We start from the raw sequence: 14,627 nt of genomic DNA, 5'->3' as shown, positions 1-14,627 counted from the left end.
TAAAAATTCACCATAAATCACAATATTGTTTTAGAGACTTCAAATTTGTTTCAAAATGAAGAAAATTACAGAATATTACTATGGCCGTAAGAGTTTTAGCTTACAATTGCGTTTTTCAACTATTTCGGTACAGTCAAATTTGATCCGAACGTGGTTTTTTTTTTATTTATCGTGATTTATATGCAAATATTTCGAAAAAAGAGAAAAGCTACAACCTTCAACCATTTTTAGTTGTATTCTACATGAATTACGCACATTTTCATATATACAACTTTATGTAACGCTAATTTTAAATGGTGCAAACATTTCGACAATCGCACAAAAAAATTCTGATTTTTCGGAAGTTACCGCGCGAACGTAATGTTTTTTTTGTTTTTTTTTTTTTTTCATAAATTCACCATAAATCAAAATATTGTGCTAGAGACTTCCAGTCGTTGCAAATGAAGGTAAATGATTGAATATTACTAGAATATAAGAGTTTTAGCTTACAATTGCGTTTTCGACCATTCGGTAGAGTCAAAGTTGACCGAAAGTTGAAATTTTTGCAACTTAACGTTATTTTATATGAAAATATTTCAAAACTGATAAAAGCTACAACCATGGGTTGTTTTTTGTTGTATTGTTCATGAAATTGCGCACATTTCCATATATAAAACTTTATGTAACGGCAAAATTTAAAAGGGTTGCAAACATTAGGACAATGAACGCACAATTTATCGGAAGAGTTATCGCACGAACGTAAGGAAAAAGTTTTTTTCATAAATTCACCATAAATCGAAATATTGTGCTAGAGACGTCCAATTTGTTGCAAAATGAAGGTAAATGATTGAATATTACTATAATGTAAGAGTTTTTAGCTTACAATTGCGTTTCTCGACCATTTCTGTAGAGTCAAAGTTGACCGAAGGTTGAAATTTTTTGCACTTATCGTTATTTATATGAAAAATATTTTCAAAACTGATAAAAGCTACAATCATGAGTATTTTTTAGTTGTATTGTGCATGAAATTGCGCACATTTTCATATATAATACTTCATGTAAAGGATAATTTAAAATGGTGCAATAATTATGTCAAAGTGACGAAATAATTTCCGAGATGTGTCACTGATACTTTTTAGTGCGATAAGAAAGAAATTCGCGCTTGCGCGCCTGCGTAGCGGTTGTAAACAAAACAACGCCTTGATCCGTGAACTCCCAGCATCCCCCAAGGCGCGTGATACAAAAGTTTTCGGCTGGTAGGCCTATAAGTATTTTTCAGCGAATTTTTAAAAAAACTTTTTTGAGCCGACGTATGATACGTCCAATCGGCATACGGGAGACATTTTGACTCGACGTTTAATACGTCCAATCGGCGTAAGAGGGTTAATAATCAAGTACAGTGACTATGCTAAAATTTAAGGTAAAATTCTAACAATGAATAATGAAACTGGTAATACTAATGATCAAGCTAACAGAACAGTGATAGTAATAATGAGCAAACCAACATTAGAAATTACCCAAAGTAATTAAATATTTCAAAAACATGTTAATAGTCTGTATAGCCAGGTGTTGCAGGTTGCACACACACACTTAAACTATCATTGCTGTCACCAGCAGTTTAAGGATTTTTCTTTTCTTCTTCATTTGGTGTGTCTTTAAAGAGCTTCTGACTACAGGATTGGGCAAACGTAACTGGTACACTTATGTTAAACATAATACTATTCTATAATGGTAAATTGTTGAAAGTCACAAATTTATGAACATGCAGTTGTAAAACAAAAAATGCACCTACTTACAAAAACTACCTCAGAAGTCCAGCAATTAAACCCAAAGTAATAGGTTAACAATTCTTGTGCCTTTCCAAGAGAAAGCGCAATTGTCTGCTTTGGCCTTGGAAATGGGGAATATATTATCTTCAAACGCTGTCCCCCAAAAATTAACTTTCCATTCTCTTTTGTATGCCAATGTAGCTGCTCTCGCTGAATAAAATGTTACATAGGAATACCATTCATCGCTGTAACAATATTTCAAGTAGATCATTAAAATTTATAGATGACATAAACCTTTATATATGACTTACTTCACAATTAGAATTAGAAAATCATAAGAGAAATACAAAAATTTTTTATTCAATTTGCATTTTTTATAACTAACAAACATGGATATTCTTCTAGCGCCAGCTGAAAATCCGGTAAAATTAATAAAAAAAAAAGAAAAAGAAAACATGAGTAATCAAGGAACTAGTTGCATCTCTGCTTGATCACGGGGTATGTGGAAGCTCCCACAATGCCTTGGGCATCCTGAGAATACATCAGTTAAAAGATACCCTATTTTTCTTATAATCATAAGAGAAATACAAAAATTTTTTAATCAATTTGCATTGTTTATAACTAACAAACATGAGGTCTTAACATATGGATATTCTTCTAGCGCCAGCTGAAAATCCGGTAAAATTAATAAAAAAAAAAAGAAAAAGAAAACATGAGTAATCAAGAAACTAGTTGCATCTCTGCTTGATCACGGGGTATGTGGAAGCTCCCACAATGCCTTGGGCATCCTGTGAATACATCAGTTAAAAGATACCCTATAGATTGCATAAGCTAATTCTAAAGGGCTAAAATAACAGAAAGTAATACTCAATGGTCAAACTGTCAACTTACCTCAACCCTGGAAAATCTACCATAAAAAAAAATATATATATATATATATATATATATATATATATATATATATATATAATATATATAATATATATATATATATATATATATCTATATATATATATATATATATATATATATATATAATATATATATATATATATATATATATATATATATATATATATATATATATATATATATATATATATATATATCTGATATATATGCGGTCACTAGTTCTCAAAAATAGCTTTTCTGTATCTCCGAAGCCGTTCAAGGTCTGCGAGTCACTTGCTGCAAAACGTATCATATCTTTGTCTTTTCAAGTATTTTAAGTGGGGGGAGTTCGCTGGTATCTGAGAGAAGGGGTGGGGGGAATGCTTGGAGGGAAAAAAAAAACTATTATTCCTCCAATGGGGAATGCAAGAGAAAGATTTCCTGCTCAGCCATTAGCCAAGACAGATGGCTCTGCCTCACGCATTTGTGACGTCATAGCGCAGTGTGTATGAATGATCAGTATTATCACCATCGTCATACATTTTATTCAGATCTGCAAAGTGTGTTCTGAATGATCGGTATCATCATCATCGCCATAGGTATTATTCAGATCTGCGAAGTGTATTCTGAAGGCTTCTGCTCAGCCATTAGCTAAGACAGAAGGCTCCGCCTCACTCATTTGTGACATCATAGCACAGTGTGTATGAATGATCAGTATCATCATCATCGCCATACGTATTATTCAGATCTGCAAAGTGTATTCTGAAGTTGAAGAGGAAGACCTTTTTTCTCAAAACTAAAAAGCTTGCCCTAAAGTTAAAGACAAAGGAGCAACTTTCATTTTGGCAACAGTCGACAACTTGAAATCCATCATTGCTGAACATGAAGTAAGAATTTTTTTTCAAGGTTTACTTGTTTTGACTAACTTTTGACATTAGATCATTTATTTTTTCTATTGTTGAAATAAATTTTGAAATGTTGATGAAAATGACTAGTAAATGATTAACAGAGAAACATGTGTTAGAGAGAGAGAGAGAGAGAGAGAGAGAGAGAGAGAGAGAGAGAGAGAGAGAGAGAGAGAGAGAGAGAGAGAGAGAGAGAATCATTCAATCTAAACTTTTCAAGAAACTGTCATTTCATGTTAAATTTTGAATTTTCATAATTTCTTTTTAAGAAATTGTAATTTCATATCAAATTTTGAATTTTCATCAGTTCTTTTTTATCATAAAATAAATTTATAAGAAATGATTACATAGTGAACGTGCTGGACAAAGAAACTGAGACAGGCGCTCGTAACCAAGTTTGTTAGGCCTAACGGGAGTGAAGACACATGATCCGCCAGTTCCCGAAACCTCAAATGGTTCACAAAGCCTTCCTTCAGCAGAAGAACTCTTCATGGAGGATGAGATAGACGAGTTTGAAGGTTATTTGGCAGAGGATAGGCAGAGGAAATTACATCCAAGAGGTTTTTTAAAGGAAATGCCAGTATCGTACAGTACACTTGTACCCAATGGTGGCATTGTTTGTGTGTGGGAGTTTTCACCATCCTGTGAGTAATTTTAAACTTTTTCAAGTTATTAAAACCTTTTTAATATTTCACTTACCTATAAGAACAATTTCATATAAGAAAAAATTACAGTATAGTACATTGAAAGTATTGAAAATGGGTAGTAAAAAAAGTTTGACTGGGTAAATTGCCGTTTGCCTTGGCCCTAATGGAATTATTCCCATAAGGTATGTGTTTCGAAATATGCAAATTTCCAATTCTGCGAGGCCGTGGTTTGACCAAATTCTCCCATAATTGGGGACCGTACTGTATACAGTGGACCCCCTGTATTTGCGTTCTCCGGATTCGCGGACTCACACATTCGCGGATTTCTCTCGGGAACGCTTCCCTGCATTATTCGCGGAAAATTCGCACATTCGCTGTATTTTTCTGTGAGAAATATCCACAAATTCCTGGTTTTTTTATCAATTTCATCATAAAATGCACTTTTTGTGATAAAACTATTAAAAAAACCAAGTATGAACATTTTTAGTGGGTTTTTCTTGAGTTTTAACTAACAAAATAGGCTGTTATTAGAGTTTTTATAGGGGTTCCAAACATTCGCTGGTTCTAACAATTCACGGGGGGGTCTGGTACGTATCCCCCTTGAATACGGGGGGGCCACTGTATGTATATTTAATTTGACCATATATATGTATATACAGTATGCATAAATAAGGGATTTTGACAGAGGAAAAATCTATTTCTGGGCGAGAGACCTGTGCCACCCAGTGAAATGCTCCTTATAGCATCATTTCTAAGGTATAAAACTGCTATATATACCAGAGAAAAAAGTTGCATGGAATGCCGGGCATATGCCTAGCTCGCTCACCCATATAGGGTGTCGGTATAGTAACTGGGGCGTGAAAAACCACTCTCAGAGGTCTCTTACCAATTAGTTATCTCCTCTCCCAACATCCCCCGTTACTACAAGGTGCCGTTCTACATCCCACTACTGCCTGCCACCACTCTACCACCCATGCGTACCTAAACATTCCTCATAGCATCCCAAGCTTAGACCAGTCTAGGGTGAGGAAAAACAAAGGGTGGGTTCACTGGGCGGCACAAGTCTCTCGCTCAGAAATAGATTTTTCCTCTGTCAAAATCCCTTTTCTGGGCTCAACCTGTGCCGCTCCATGAAATAGTAACAGAGAATTGGTCCAATAGCTTGTAATTAGTTACATGAAAAGGAATAGAATAAAAATGAAGTTTTTATTGTAAAACTAATATTGTAATACCTACCTGAACACCTGAATAAGCCCGATAGGCCCTGGTCACTTACCAGCCTGAACCCTCATTTATTAAAATTTACCAAATCTTTGGTTAAAATAAACGATCAGTGTTGCCAATCTTCTGGCAAACACCCTCGTTACATATTTACCAGCCCACCGCTGGTAGCCCTGCCTCACGGGCCGGTCACACCTGCCCTCTCACGTCAATCTTAACTCAATAACTCTGTATGAGAGGGGAGGAGGGTGGGAATCATTCAGGTGTTCAGGTAGGTATTACAATATTAGTTTTACAATAAAAACTTCATATTGCAATACACCCCCTGAACACCTGAATAAGCCCGATTAACAACATTAATTTGGAGGTGGGGAATCAACTCTGCCCGGCCCTCCACTGTACCAGTTGTCAGTCAATATAATTAAGCACTCACCCGACTCATTTTCTTTACCAGAATGCATTTGGAGACGAGTACCCGAGTCAGTCTCAAGTTCCTTTGTCCCTCGTCCAAACTAATCTCCCATGTGTGGCCTTCTAGGCCTCCATGTGTGGAGGGAAAGACTCTGCACCTCTACTCTAAAGGTCAAAACTCATTGAGTGCAGGAGGGATACAAACCTGTTTCCTCTCAGGTGGCTATGTGCCTCACCTGAGTAGAGGAAAGCTGAAGACCTCCCATGTGGCTCTCGGCCTCTCATGTATGGAGGGAATCTGAAGACCTCCCATGTGGCTCTCGGCCTCTCATGTATGGAGGGTGGGACTCTGAAAAGACCCTCCCATGGGGTGGCTCTCGGCCTCTCACGGTAATGGAGGGAAACTGAAGACCTCCCATGTGGCCTTAGGCCTCTCATGTACGGAGGAGAAAAGAAAAACGTTGTGGTGTCCGTCCATCGGTGTATCTGCAACGGTGTCTCCGTTCGTAGAGCTGTCCTCTCCTGTAGTGTACCTGCCTGTCTGTTCTGTGCCTGATAAGTGGAAGAATACCCTAAGATAGGCCTAGACCTGTTCTTTCCTATCTGTCCTCATACTTAGAATCCTTTCGTGATATGTCCTATCATGAATGCCTCCTACATATCCCTAATATTTGCTCACTACTCTAATCCTAATTCTGATTACTGACTTGTATAAACTAACGGTTATCCCCTATAACTGCTCCCGCTGCCACGAACGGACCTAAGAAAAACCCTTCGTCGGACTGAAACTGAACATCCCTCAAGTAGAAAGAAGTGAAACCGAACAGACTTCCAAGTTGCTGCCTGCAGAATCGCCGATACTGAAAATTTCTTAAGAAAGCTGCCGAAGTTGCCATTCCCCTAATGCTATGAGCTCTGACTCCTGTCAACTCTGAACTATCTGAAGCAGTTGACCCTTTAGTTATTGCCTGTCGAATGACTTCCCTGAGGAAAAAGCTGATTGCGTTTTTGGAGATCGATCTAGAGGGATTTTTGGGGGAAACGAATAAGGTTCTGGGTCCCTGGGGTTTCAGTTTCTTCATCTTATTCACGTAGCTCTCCAATGCTCTCACCGGACATAACCGCAACTCTTCTTCGTCTCCTCCACGAATCTGTCAACGCTGAAACTCTAAACGACCTGGGAAGAGGATTAGACTCTGACTCTGTCTTTGCTCTGAATTCGGGAAGGTAAGACAGGAACAGATCCTCTCCAACCCACGAGATATCTTTCGCGATGGCTTGAAGTTCCCCTATTCTTCTAGCTGTTGCTAATGCTACCAGAAAGAGGACCTTTTTCGTCAGTTCCTTCAGCGTTAAACTCTCCAAAGGTTCAAATTCTGAAGACGCCAAAAAACAAACCTAAGACCATTGAAAGATTCCAGGGAGGGAGGTGCGTGAGATGGGGTCCTTGGCTTCTCAATCTTGAAAGACCTCAACAAATCATGAATCACTCTGCTGGAAGATATTTCAGGTAGATGGAAACGAAAAGTGCTACTAAGCATAGCCCTATACCCTGCAATTGATGAGTACGAGAGATTCTTCCTTTGTCTAAGAAAGAGCAAGAATTCCGCTATTTTCGGAATTGTAGGACTGGAAATGGTATGTCCCTGCGACCTGCACCAACTTCTATACATGGCCCACCGTACTTGGTATAGTCTTCTTGTGGAATTTCTTAGACAGAGAGTAAGCTGTCTAGCCACTCCTCGTGAAAAACCCGCTTCTCTTGCTGCTTCGCTGGATAGTCTCCATGCAGCCAGCCTTAGCACTCGAAGGTTTTGGTGGAAACCGATGAAAATGTGGCTGTCTTAAAAGGTCCTTTCTGTGAGGAAAGAAGTACTGGGGGCATTATTAGCATTTGTAGAAGATCCGGGAACCAAGATCTTTGAGGCCAGAAAGGAGCGATTAGGGTCATCTGAGTGTTTGAACAGTCCATGAGTTTCCTCAGTACCTGATCCAACATGCCGAAAGGAGGGAACGCATACACCTGCATCCTGTCCCATGACTGTAACATCGAAGTCTGTTCCCGCTGACATAGGATCCGTCACCGGTGAAAAGTAAACCGGTAGTCGGTGGTTCTGAACTCGTGGCAAAAAGATCTATCGTTGCTGGCCATCTTTTTAAAAGGAGGTCTACTTCCTCCTGGACCAAGGTCCATTCTGCCCCCAGAACTTCCCTTGATCTGCTCAAGGCATCTGCCACCACAATTCCTTTTGCCTGCGATGAATTGTGGTAGAATCTTTACCCTGTGTGTCTCGCACCATCTTAAAATTCTCTGTGCCACTTCGTTCAGATTGAAGGATCTTGTACCTCCTTCCTTTTTCAGGTATGCCAATGCTGTGGAGTTGTCTGAAAATAAGGCCACTGTAAGATTTAACACCTGTTCCTCGAAGGTGCATAATGCCTCCTCTACCGCCCTGAGTTCCCTGAAATTTATGGACTCTCTCCGATCCGGATCCCTCCAAAAGGCCCTTGGCTTGAGCTCCCTCCAGGGTTGCTCCCCAACCCTGATCCGAGGCATCTGTGAACAGATGAACGTCCGGAATCGGAAGGTCTAACTCTACACCGGTGGTCAGATGATGTTCTTCTGACCACCACCGAAGATCCTCTCGGCAAGAATCGTCCCAGCTGATCACTGCACTCTTGTCCCGAAAGTCCCAGCGATTCCTGAGACATGCCTGCAAAGACCGCATCCGTAGACGAGACCGAGGAACCAAAGAAGGGAGAGAGGACATTCTCCCCAGGAGACTTAGCCATTCCGAAAACTGGTTGTTCTCTTGTCGACCTGAAACTCCTCCAGTTGGCCTAGTAACATCTCGACCCTCTCGAGGTCGGGGAAAGCCTTCAAAAGAGGCGTCTGAATCCTCATCCCTAAATAAGTCTTCTCCTGTGAAGGTACAAGATCGCTCTTGTCTTCGTTTATCCTTATACCCAACTTCACACATAAATCCAGCAAAAAGCTTGTCGCTCTTACTGCTTCTTTCTTGGAGTCCGCCTGGATTAGCCAGTCGTCCAGGTATCTTCTCATCCGAAAACCTTGACTGTGCATTATCTTTGAAACTGGAGACATCACTCTCGTGAAGACCTGAGGAGCCGTGGTCAGCCCGAAGCAAAGTACCTTGAACTGGAAGGTACCCGGAGACCCGAGAAACGAAGGAGCCTCCTCGACTCCTGATTGAATTGGAATTTGGAGGTACGCATCCTTGAGGTCCACCGTCACCATCCAATCGTTTCTTCGAACTGACCTCAACACTGAAGCCACGGTTTCCATGTGGAATTTTGTACATTTCACCCTCTTGTTGAGCTCTGATAGGTCTATAATGGGTCTCCAAGACCCTGACGCCTTCTGTGTGACGAAAATTCGACTGTAAAACCCTGGGGTTGGGGGAGCAGGCTCTATTGCCCCTTTTTGGATTAGAGCCTGAATTTCCTCTTCTAAAGCTATACCCCTGATGGATGAAGGAGCATAACTGTGCAGACGAATTGGTGTCTTGGAGAGTGGAGGAACCGAACAAAGAAGAATCTTGTACCCCTTCTCCAGCACCTCCAAAACCCAACTGTCTGCATTGTACTCTCTCCAGTGGACGGTGAACTGAGAGAGGCAGGCAACCCCCTACTGGTATTCCCGAGAGTGGTGTCTCCTATTTGCGAAAATTCTTCCTCGAAGCTCCTGTCTTCGAGGAAGTCGAGTGAGCCGACCTCTTCGCGAATCTAACCATTCTTTGGAGACCTAGAAGGAGAACGAGAATCTGCTCGCCGCTTACCTGGAGACGACATCCTTGTTCCTTTTGGAGATCTAGCTCCTTGTGCTGCCACCCTGATCAATGCTTGTTGAGACTCCACTGTTGAGGTTGATGATACAAAATTCATCATATTGGTCACTTCCTGTTCGTTAAATAACGAACTCGTCAATGTTATTGGAGAACGGGACAAAATCCTTTTGTGAGATCCGGGAAATGCTGGGGGCAAATGACCCTAAGGTAAAGGTCTCGCCTCTTCTTACCAATGAATGTCGTACACCCTGCCACACAATTTGCCTGGTGTGCCAGGCCCATGGAAACTGAAGTGATGAGGTTATCAAACAGTCCAGGGTCTGAAGGAACAAAACCATCCTTCTTCAAGAACCCCATCAAGCCAGACAGAGTCCACATTTGTGTGACAAGGCCTCCGTCTGATTCCTGAATACGTTTTCCAAGCAGCTGCCTCCTTCAGAGAAACACTAACGAGCCTAGATGAAGCCAGAGATCTAGGAATTAACCCCTCAATAGATTCATTGAGAGGAACCCGCATCCCCGACGAAGGGTTCCCAGATACTCCATACAACGCCTTCCTTGGAGGAAGGAGCGCCGAGTCCTGCCTATTAAGTCCTACCACTGAAGCTAGTCTCTTGTCCGCCTCTTAATTCCTCGAAAACTGAATGACTCTGCTGGAACGGTTGATCCTCTCCCTTTGCCTGCGGGAAAATATCCTGGATGAAATGAAATCATCCTGCTGTATTCGCTGTCACGCACGTTGACTCGAAAGATCCTCAACAGCAGCTGTGGCTTCATCCAACTCGTCTTCTTGGATTACGTCCGAAGGCCGAGCTCGCCCTGTCATAGAAGCGGACTGTACATCTCCTAAACCTACCGAAATTAAATGTAACCCTTCACCACTTATACCAACCCCCTCCCTCCGCCAGCCAGAAATATCGTCAATAGGCACAGGTGGATGACGAGGCGTATCGACACTCTGCCAAGACGGCAGTGTTGTCAACAGCTCAGGTGAGCTACTGTCCAATGACTAGTCTGGAACGCAGACTGTCTATCAGGTGTGCAGTGTTACCGAATGCAGACGAACTCGGCATCGTGATATACGCGTCTCCTGTCCTCGATGACGCAACAGTCGGCGCTCGCTCCGCCCACCCTCTGGTTGCCAGATACTCCCGGCCAAGCAGCCTGAACACCTAAAAAATTCTCCTGTCCTTACCCCTTCCCCACCTTTCCTGTCCTTGCCCCTGCTACCTGTGTTTGTATGTTTCCTGCCTGTACATTAGTCATATTACCTACCTGGAGTGTTGACCATCCCGCAGCTACTGTCCACTCCGCTAACTCCTAAACCGCCATATCTGGCACCTTCAGTACTCTATCCACTCTGCCTTGCGTCATAGCTAATGTACTCCGAGAACTTACGTCTACCGAAGCTTTAGAGACTAAATGGAATGAATGTTACCAAGAGAAGCAATACTGAATCTGGAAGGAATATTCGAACCCAATGAACCCCCGTACGGAGGTTGATGAAAACCTACAACCGTCAGTGCTGTCTCTCTGCCCTGACGAAAAACCAACGTTCATGCTCCTACCCCCTACCCCTTGCCAACGAGCTAGCCATGTTACTGTCAGTCAAACTACAGGTATTCCAACCTTACTCTCTGGGTTGTGCGCAGTGAGCTCAAAGAACCCACAAACCCTGTCGATATTGTCGTATCAGTCTTAGGAACGACTGAAGAGTAAGGGTACATCCTAACAGATACATTGTCCGTTACTATCCGACCAAATCACCTGACCACTGACAACCATCCGAACAAGGAATACCGGAATCAGATGCTCCCCCCGACTATTAGGAAAGGAATTGAAAAAAGTCGAAGAACCCTCAGAAGTAGGAAACATAGAAGAAGGAGAAATAGAAACCCCTACTGATCCAAAAGGCATAGCAGATATCAGTTCCGAAGAAGTAACAGAAAAGGAAGAAGAAGAAGAAGGAAGGAGGAGAGAGGAAGGAAGTTGAAACAATAGATTCAGAAGGGCTACATCCCATCATTCATCTTCTTTAAAGAGAGCCAATAAATTGAAAAATCTCCACTTGAAAATCAAAACTAAGATCATCTTCAAATTCAGGAAAATTCTTAAGCACGTGATTTCTGAGTCACTGTAGTTCATCAGAAAAACACTGCCTAACTAGAGTTCTATACCCTTGTGATAGCCGAGAAAATTAGCATTGTACTCTGCTATATTTAGCCCTTGATCTAACCTACCGAAGGACTAGGATTAACCCCCGGACCGAACGGAACTCGAGAAGAAGAAGGAATTCCTCTACGAATTTATTAGTAGATGAGGACTGAATTACATTCTTACTAATATCTTTATCTGTTTTCCCGGGATGATAGACCCGAGGGGAAAAAATACAATCCGCTGGATCGAGCGGCGAAAGAACCCTGGTCATCTTTACTTCTGGTCTTTGTTCTAAAGCTAAAGAGATCTTTTCCTCCACACCTGGTGCTATTTTCTTATCTGTCACTTTGTCTCCTAATTCTGATATAAACTTACCATCTTGTTAGGGATTAAAGGGGAAACTGCTACTAACTCTGCCTGCTCCGCGCCAGGGGGGTGACGGCGGATCCTGCCCTGTGGGCTTGCGGATCCCCATAACCCCCAGCACCGGTTAGGGCTGGTTGCTGGAACAGGCAGGGGAGCTGGAAAAGAACGATTAGTACTTTCAGTATCCTATTGCTTGATCTATCTTCACTCAGCCTTGACATGAAATCAGTAAACAGAGACGTCATACTCGATGTCAACCTACTCTCAAGTTTCTTAAAAGCACTGTCTCTAAATCTCTATCTTGTTCTACATTAGACTCTTCCTGCCTACGTTTACTTCTTGATACCAGACCTTCCTATGTTTAAGATACCCAATAACACTGTTCCAAAGACCACTCCTGACATTCTACACATCTAGTCTTCACATTACATTGGACAGGCCTACAATTTACGCATAATGAGTGACTGTCGTGTCTTAGGGTCCTCATCCTCTTCTTGCATTGTTGGCAAAGACGATACGTCGTTGAAGTTCCGCTCGTCGTTTTCTGTGATGTCGTGGCCGAGGAGAGGATGCAGAGTTGATGTCGTTGTCATAGCCTGTGTTGTTTCATCTTTAGCCGAATCCATGTCTAATGATAAGGTATACAGAGCAATTCAAACCGTAATCCAAAGGAAAGCGTAATTCGTCACCAAATTTAATCAATTCAACGGTGCAAATGAAGGCCGGGCAAGACCAAAAAGAAGTTCGCTGTGGATACGTCCGTACTCCACCGCGAACGATAAGTGATTGACGTGAGAGGGCAGGTGTGACCGGCCCGTGAGGCAGGGCTACCAGCGGTGGGCTGGTAAATAGGTAACGAGGGTGTTTGCCAGAAGATTGGCAACACTGATCGTTGATTTTAACCAAAGATTTGGTAAATTTTAATAAATGAGGGTTCGGGCTGGTAAGTGACCAGGGCCTATCGGGCTTATTCAGGTGTTCAGGGGGTGTATTGCAATATGACAATTTGTCCAAAATTGCATTTTTCCTAACTATACAAACCTGAGGTCCTTTTACAATAGGAAGGTTACTAGCGGCAGCTGGATAGGTCGTAAGCTTTCGAACAAGGGGTTCGGTAGTTAACTGCTTGTCTGACAGGCGCGCGCGCGCGACTGGGAGGTAAACAATCACTTTTGCTTTTGGCCCAAGCAAAAAAACTGCAGAGTGAGGGGTGGCATGAGGTGGGACTATGTGCAAAAGGACCTCAGGTTTGTATAGTTAGGAAAAATGCAATTTTGGACAAATTGTCATTTGTTCCAACACGGCATACAAACCTTCGGTCCTTTTACAATAGGAAGACTCACTTCTTGGTGGGAGGAATCTGAGTCTTTTGTGAACAGACTGGTGTTTCGCCCAACCTTGGAATGCCTCCCTGGTCGTAAGAGCGAGGGAGGGATCCAAGCCTCTGACCGATTGATTGGGGTGTGCACCGCAGGATCAATGGTCAGACCTCTGGACCAAGTACTAAGAGAGAGGCAAGCGTGTCTCTTCGTACCAGCAATGTAAGAACTTGTTCCTGTACAGGAGCAAATATAAAGTCATGGGTTTGTCTCTTGTTGGCATCCACTTCCCCCCCCCCCCCCCCCCCCCCCCCCCCCCCCTTGTAGGAGGAAGTGGTGGATATTCTGCTCCTATCCCTAGTGAAAGGGATAGGATGGGGCTCTGTCATATAGCTCACCTGCATCTCGTCCTCATCCAGCGTAGTGACGACCGTGACCCTCTGCCCACAGGTAGAGGAGGAGGAAAAGATGGGAAGAGAAGCCAGTCACTCACTCATTCTCACATCCATCCGCACAGTCACACCAGGACTCGATGCTGTTCAGCCTGCGAACAAGTGGGGTGGTCTGGGTTAGCTCACAACTTGTTGAGCAGCCACCACGGGTCCCAAGGAAAAGGTATCCAAGGACCTGTGGGCAATATCCTGAAGGTAGAAGGAGGTGAAGGTAGTCTGGTTAGCCCAGACACCTGCCTTCAGGACCTGCGCCACGGAGAAGTTCTTACGAAACGCCAACGACGGGCCAATACTTCTGACTTCGTGAGCTCGCGGACGGGACGTACGGATGTCGTCACTACCATCAGACTCATATGCCCTCCTGATGACCTCACGCAGCCAGAAAGAAAGAGTGTTCTTGGATACTTCTTTCTTGGTTACCCGGTGCTAACAAAGAGGCCGTCGACACTCAGGGCCTGAGGTGCCGAGTTCTCTTCAGATAGCGCCGTCAGCGCCCTCACAGGACAAAGCAGCATCTCATCCACATCATTATCGGTGAAGTCCATTAGGGAAGGGATCGTGAAAGACTCGAACCTGTCGTCAGGGACCGAAGGTTTCTGAGTCTTCGCAACGAAGTTCGGGACGAAATCGAGCGTCACAGATCCCCATCCCCTGGAGTGTCATACATCGAAGGAAAGACCATGAAGTTCCCCTACTCTCTT

This window comes from Macrobrachium nipponense, chromosome 12, assembly GCF_015104395.2.
Source record: "Macrobrachium nipponense isolate FS-2020 chromosome 12, ASM1510439v2, whole genome shotgun sequence".
Lineage (NCBI taxonomy): Eukaryota > Metazoa > Arthropoda > Malacostraca > Decapoda > Palaemonidae > Macrobrachium > Macrobrachium nipponense.
Note: the sequence above shows the minus strand (reverse complement) of the source record.